Here is a 7,674-nt window from a genome sequence, read left to right on the forward strand (position 1 = left end):
CCTGGAAAGAGCAATGATAGAGAAGGGCTGAATTGAATGAAATTCATTTGACCTTTGAGTTTCTTCTGGGATGTAGGAAGAGTCTAAACAAATTCTTGTGTGGAACTTTTCTAATTTGTTCTTCTTCAGGTGCAAGCATATATTCTGAGAGACTGGGTACTTTTGAGGTCTGTGTTGTAACTTCAGGGCTCCTTACTTTAGCTAATAGGCCTGGTCTGCACCCACCTTCATTTTGAATGACTGCAGTTCTGATGGGCTCACATCTGAGTACCTCGTGCCTGTGGTTTTTGCCTCCTAAAGCTGGACACTGGCTGCCCTCACAGGAACCCTAGATTTGAGCCTGGAGATTCCATCCACCCTCAGTGGGCAGGGAGGTTGGGGGTCAATATTGCCTTGTCACGATCTGAAAGAGTAGAAGAAGTCATGTGCACTCAAGGTCATTTTTCATCAAGAAGAAAACTATCAACTAAGGATATACTGGAGAAGCACTCAAACTTCAGACTCTTATCCTAACTCGTAGGGAGGCTGAGATTTGAGGATCAAGGTTAAAAGCCAGCTGGGGCACAAAAGGACCTAAGACTCTTATCTCCAATTAACCTCTAGAAAATGGAAGGGGGCCTTGGATCAAGAGTAGGGTGGTAGACTTGAGCTGAAGTGCCCAGGGACAGAACCCAGGCTCAGGGGTAGGGTGGTAGCCTTAAGCCTAAGAGCTCAGAGACAGTGCCCAGGCTAAGTTCAAACCTCATGACCCTCAAAACACTAAATAATAAAGTTCCAGACACTTTTACGTTTACATTGTTACAGAATATACCTTCCCAACACAGTATGCCATCTTCCTGTGTTATGGAAATAAGCCTGTCAGGAACAGACCAGTAGTATGCCTTCTGAGATCGGCCTAGATAACCTCGCCTGTGGCCTAATGTATCGTATAAGCCCAATGCATACAAAGCAGTGGTTTGGGCCTCATAAAATCATAACTTGCTTCCTTGTGCATGGCTTATCAGAAGTCCAGGATTTGGGGAAGCTTAATATCAGAGCCAAGCCAAGCCACTTCTTTTGAATATATGTCAGTGATATAGTTGTACTTTTACTTGCTTCTTGTGTCACTTGCATTTTCCTCTTCTATTTTCAGGATTTTCTATCTGTCTTGTAAATGTCATTAAGTTAGTCTGGCTAGAAAAAAAAGTTTGAAACCCATTTTAATTATTCAGCAAAAAGGCAGGCTGGAGATGTAGTTCAAATGAGCAAACAAGCTAAGCAAACAAGATAGAAACAGGAGATCCTGAATTTAAGCCCTGGTATTGGTGAGAAAAACCCACTGGTATTACCATTATTTTTTATGTCAATCCATGAAATTGTAATTGTGCATATATTTATACTTAGAATATCTCAGATATTATGATCAGAAAAGTCCTACCTCTCCATATTCATAACTAGAAACCTATACAAATAGTATCTGGGCATATGTGTGAATTGTGAGCATGAGACTATGAATAATGCAGGGGTTTCTTTAATCTCCACGTGTGAGGCGCCAATGCTTTTAATTCAGTTTTAATTAATTTATTGCCACAAGCACTGTGGTGTCACAGTAGGTTTATGATGTCACAATGTGACAGTGACATCACAATGTCACAATGATGCCAAAATTTTGATGTGAGGTCATGATTATCTTTTTCACTGTCACAATGCCTGTCATGCCTGAAACTTTCTTAGGCTAAAATCAGGACATGAGGTCAAAGCTTCTCTGATGTAAAAATATCCATGTGATGTCACAATGGTTAGGATGATATGGTAGGTCAGTGATGTCATTCCATCAATGTGACGTCACAAATTATGATTTTGCACTAGTTCTGTGATGTCACAATGAGATAATGATGTCCTAAGAACAATATTATTTCACACATATATACAAATTATTAACAGACAGAAAGAATAAAAACTAAGGCAATGTAGGCAAAGCACTACAATTGTCACTTGTCTTAAACATCATCACTGGTAATTCTGATGGTAGACATTGGATCTGCTAGTTCAATTGTCCAAGTACAGCAGGTTTTGACATAGGGAAATATTGAGTGTATTATGGACTTGCTTATCTATATTTCGTGGTACTCTTGGGACATTAATGGAGTTAAGGGGATATAAGTTTTCTCCAAAATGTTCCAAAGTATTAGTACCACAATGTACCATACATATACAAGTATGTAAAGACTACTTCATAGGAAACTGCCATTGAAATCCATGGAAAGACTTTGCAGTGAAAATTGCATACAGAAATGTTTCTTGCAGGAACCTCTTGAGTTGAAAAGTCAAGCAAGTATGTAAAAAGTAGTTGACATGGGATGCAGTGGTCTCAGCCAGTCCCGTTAGATGCTCCACACTTTGGGTGATTGCTCAGCTTGGCCTGGACTGATCCAGCAAGGCCAGCTAGTCCTTTGTGTTTGTGCATTAACCAACACTGGATGTTAGGTATATCCATGAGAGAACCTTCCTTTCAAAGATGGGGACTGTTCACTGCATTTCAGATCCACAAGTTGATGTCCCTGAGTGTCCCTGTCTTGACAGTGATAAGTGCACGGTAAGAATGCAGCTGACAGATGAAGGATGGGATAAAGTGTGGGCTAGCGATGGCTGGTTGAGTCTTGGAAGGCCAAGTCCAAGGCGATGTCCCTTACTCTTGGTTTTTCTACAAGTGAATTTGAGATGAACACTCCAATGTCTTTCCAAGGCACCACTCACATCCCTGTAGATTAGGTAATGGACTGCTCTTTCATTGCTTCCTCCAGCTCACTGAAGCATTAGGAGACGCCTATATCATAGAGTTCATGTACCCAGAAAATCAAGCAGCCTAGAACCAAATGTAGGTGCCAGTGGATTAGGTTTGTCTATTCTCACATAATTTTACTAGGAAACAAGATTTTCAGTTTTCTTTGAAAGATATGGAAGAAAGGGAAGGGAGGAATTACACTGTCCAGAATGAAATGCACTCTTTACTTGAATTAGATAATGGTAGCCCATCTACATATCACCTTTAAAATAACAAAATGCATTACAGGAAACAATTAGGGGACTAACTTATGAATCAAAAATAACTCAAAGCTAAAGGGCAGGAAGCAGGATATCTGACTACCAATTAAAAAGTTATTACTTCAAAGACTGCTTAAAAAAGGAAAACAAAAAGGCATGTTTCTGTCCAATTTTATTGAGGTAAATTTTACATATTACAAACTTGCCACTCAATCACTGCAACATTCTTTGTTAGGCCCACCATCTGCAGACATTCATCATTCTTTACAAACTAACAATTTAAACATTAAAAAGGTACATTCTTCCATTTAGAATCTATCCTTCTAGATTCTTTTCTAGTAATGGATTGTACTAATGAAACTAGAGGCAAACAGACAGAATTTATCTGATTCTACGTCAACTTTGTTGCTTCTGCAAAACAGCTCTTGGTTTGAATAACCTCCTCAGGGCACTTTTGAGGTTCTTGTTCCTCAGGCTCTAGATGAAGGGATTCAGGAGAGGAGTGACCGCTGTGTACATTGCTGAGGACACAGTGATGCTCCTGAGAGAATGTGACATGGCCAATGCAAAGTAAACCCCCAATCCTGTCCCAAAGAATAAACACAGCACTGACAGGTGAGAACCACAGGTGGAGAAGGCTTTGTACTTCCCTCCTGTTGATGGAATTCTCAGCACTGAAGAAATAATTTTATAATAAGATAAAAGATTCCAAAGATTGTAGGAATCCATATATTGTAGCAACAACATATTTGAAGATAGCATTTGTGAGTGTGTGCTTACAGGAAAGATCCAGGACTTGAGAAGTATCACAGAAGAAACTTGGGATTTCCACTTCCTTGAAATCAGTCACATGTAAAGCCATCCACAGGTGCATCTGTCCATCCAAGATGCTGGTGAGAAATGACAGCAGAACCAAGGAGACACATTGACGAGGGTTCCTGATGAGAGGGTAATTCAGGGGGTGACAGATGGCCACAAAGCGGTCATAGGCCATCACAGTGAGAAGGAAAAGATCCATACAACCAAAAGTGACAAAAATAGATATCTGGGTGAGGCAGCCCGCATAGGAGATGGCTCTGCCGTGAGTCTGAATGTCCACCAGCATCTTGGGGACGGTGGTGTAGATGAAGACAATGTCAGCCAAGGACAGGATGGAGAGGAAGAAGTACATGGGGGTGTAGAGGTGAGGGTCAGATGTGATGGCCAGGATGATGAGCAGATTTCTGAGCACAGTGATCAGGTACATGGACAGGAAGGGCCCAAAGAGCATGGGTTGTAGCTCAGGGTCATCTGAGAGTCCCCGGAGAAAAAATTCGGAGATGTGTGTTAGATTGCACAACTCTGCATTAATTGGAGACCTTTGATATAAAAAGAGAGCAATACATAATGAAGAAGTCAGAATTCCACAATCATTTTGAACTCAAATACGCATAGTTGATATCGACATTCTTTCCCACACTTTTCAGTTGTGACAAATACAGTCATCCTAGATTTTTTGTCTCATTTATTACCATTTTTGTATTCATTGTAGATACTCAACTATGTTAGAACATTATATGCAGTGTTTTCTGATCAGAGAATATGCAGATTATTCTGCATTGCAGGGTAGTTGACAGCAGTGATATTTTTTTTAAATCTGTGAACTTCATTTTGATCCAATGTGCCTGCAGTCTCCAAGGAGATTCTGCATCATTGCTTTGTTTTCTAATTCTGTCTGTCTGTCTGTCTGTCTGTCTGTCTGTCTGTCTGTCTGTCTGTCTGTCTGCCTTTTCCCCCTGTCCTGTGTGTGTGTGTGTGTGTGTGTGTGTGTGTGTGTGTGTGTGTGTGTCCATGCGCATCCTAGGATTTTTACTCTGGGCCTGGGTACAGGTCTTGAGGCTTTCCTGCCCAAAGGAAAGCTCAAAAACTTCAGTAAGAAACTCCACTTTTGGCTTCCTGGTAGCTAATTGGAGATGAGCGCTCACAGGTCTGTGCTGCCCATGCTGGCTTTGAACCTCTATCTATAGAACTCAGCCAGTTAAGTAGCTAGGATTCCAGGTATGAGACACCAGGCCTGGGACTGAATTATACTTAAAAAAACATGAAGTCTTCAGTCTCCTACATAGAAATAAATCAAGATCCCCGATATGATATCTGATTCTTCCTAAAGTAATTTCAGGAATTGAGGAATTTGCTGACAGTGTATCAAAGGATTCCTGGCATGTAGGCAATGGTGATTGACATTTAGTTACTGGGTTTCTTCCTTTTCAATCATCTATCTGATTATTGCATTTCCTATACCGGTTTCTAACTGTGACGCTTGTGGCTCTGTTTTGTTGTCAGTCAATAATACCCTAAATAAGATATTCTCTTCCTGGAACTCTGAGAGAAATGAGACAGATGCCCAATTAGAAAATTGATCCAAAGCTTACAAATCTCAATGCACTCACTAACATGGATGGGGGGAAAGAATGTCCAGTATAATAGATTTTAGCCGTGTCCTCTGGACAGCATAGCTTCCAAGTTCTATGCCCAGATGACAGCCTCTAAAATATGGCTAATGATGTCCAGGAGTTTGGCCTGTTGATGGACTGTTTGTCTAGCATTCACAAAAATCTGATTGTATTCCTCGGTACCACATACACAGAAAAAGGTGGAAGTGGTTCTGTGGCTCATGTGGCCTTGAGCTGTGTTCAAACCCCAGGACTGGCAAAAATATGGCTAATTACAGCATATACAAGAATTCAATTCCAAGTTTTAAGTCTATCAAATAGTCCCCAGACAATTTAACAGCAGAAATATCCTGAATATCAGTATCTGGAGTGGAGTTCCATTAGGAAGTAGAGGAATGAATGGAAACAAGTAGCCAAAGGACAATGCTGTGATAACACTCTCTGTTTATTTGTTTAAAAATGAAATCTGGATAATAATGTGTCTATTGGTGATAAGGCATGTGGAAGAGGAGAATGATGGAACAGATGACTCAGATGAACATACATTATACAAGTACAGGGACATGTTAATCTGAAATCTGTTGCTGCAAGTAAGTCAAGATAAAAAGTGTTAAAGAGAGAAAGTAGCTTAGTCAAATTATTAAATGATATACGATCCGAGTTTTCTGTGAAATACAAACTTTTGTTAAAATGTTTAATTAAGTATATGTGGAGAGCCAAGCACACAAGTGACTCCAAAACACATTCATCTCTCCATAAGTAAAAATACATGATGAGCCACGCCTTTTACATTATTTATCTTACATCATTTGATTTGTCTCACCCATGTTCTCTAAATCAATAAAACTTCAGCAATGTAAAATAGCTTAAGTATTCATTTTCTTACCAAGACACAAGTAATGTTCATTTATTGCTTTCCCTGTGTGCCTGTGCTTCACACACAGAATCCTAGACACTCAGGAGGCATAGACCTGGGAATTTCATTTCAAAGCCATCCATGCCTGGGAAGACTATTAGAATTTTATATCCAATTAAACACACACACACACCACACACACTCATACACACAGAGACAGCAAGAGGTCGAGCTATGTCTGAAATAGGAGAATAATAGCCTGGAGCAAAAAAGCTCAGGGAAAGTGCCCAGGCCCTGAGTTCAAGTCCGAGGACAGGTACAAATGAACGAGCAAACAAGCAAGCTAACAACAGCAAAAAGTACCCACCTTGCTTTCATTAGTCAGCAGCTAGAGGCTGACCATGAGATATGAGCATCTGAGCACACCTGTGCATTAATAACCCCTAAATCCTTTCTATACAATGACTACAAAAAAACAAAAAATCTGGTTGTACATCATTTGCTAAGAAAGAAGAAAGCCCTGAGTTCAAGTACTAGTGCTACCAAAATAAAAAAGATCTCCATTTGTGCACTTTGATTGAGATAAGTTATTCATGATAGAAAATTCACATCTCAACCATTGTAAAATTCAGTTTGTTGGGTAACCATATCCAGATATATGCTGCCTATACAAATTTAAAATTTTTGCAATACAAAACTATATTAAATGAAGTAAGCCACACCCAAAGGAACATAGGCTCAATGGTTTCCCTCATTTGTCATAATCAGTAGAAAACTTGGGCTCTCCTAGCAGAGATTTACAATAGAACAAAATTTGGAGACATTAGGCCAAATAGTATGACACTAAATGTAAGGACTTCCAGGATAAGGAAACAAAAGCCATATAATCAGTTATTATTGTCCTTAATATACTGTTATCTCTCATCTCTTTTGCTGTCCCTTGGTTATTTCATATTGTTACAATATTTCACCTTGTTATCTGATATATCTTATATATGCTTAATTGGTTATTTGAAATAGGAGAGGGAAGGGGGAAATCAAGTGGAGCAGGGAGAGGGGGGAAGGGAAATGGGGACCATGTCATGAGAAAGGGTATCAATATTTGTGAAGTAATGTACCTTCTATCGGGTGAATATAATGTAACCCATCTATTAATTACAATAAAAATATATGAAAAAAAAACAAAAAACTGACCCCTACTTTAAGAAACACCTTGACCTATCCAGCAACTTTCTCCAGTATTCGTGTGTCATGAATGATACAAATGAAACCAGACAATACAAATAATGTGTACAGAGAGGTAGGATTTACAGGACTGAGGGTTATTCTTCCTTCTGCAAAACGATATTACAGATGGATTTC

The 7,674-nt window shown here is 39.5% G+C and overlaps 1 pseudogene; it reads right to left on the bottom strand.

The window, feature by feature from the left end:
- Positions 1-3,501: 3,501 nt before the first annotated feature.
- LOC150068113 (olfactory receptor 7E178-like) lies at positions 3,502-4,270 on the bottom strand (annotated as a pseudogene).
- Positions 4,271-7,674: the final 3,404 nt, after the last annotated feature.

This window comes from Megascapheus bottae, chromosome 1 (assembly GCF_031878675.1).
Source record: "Megascapheus bottae isolate mThoBot1 chromosome 1, mThoBot2.hap1, whole genome shotgun sequence".
In the NCBI taxonomy this organism is placed as follows: Eukaryota; Metazoa; Chordata; class Mammalia; order Rodentia; family Geomyidae; genus Megascapheus; species Megascapheus bottae.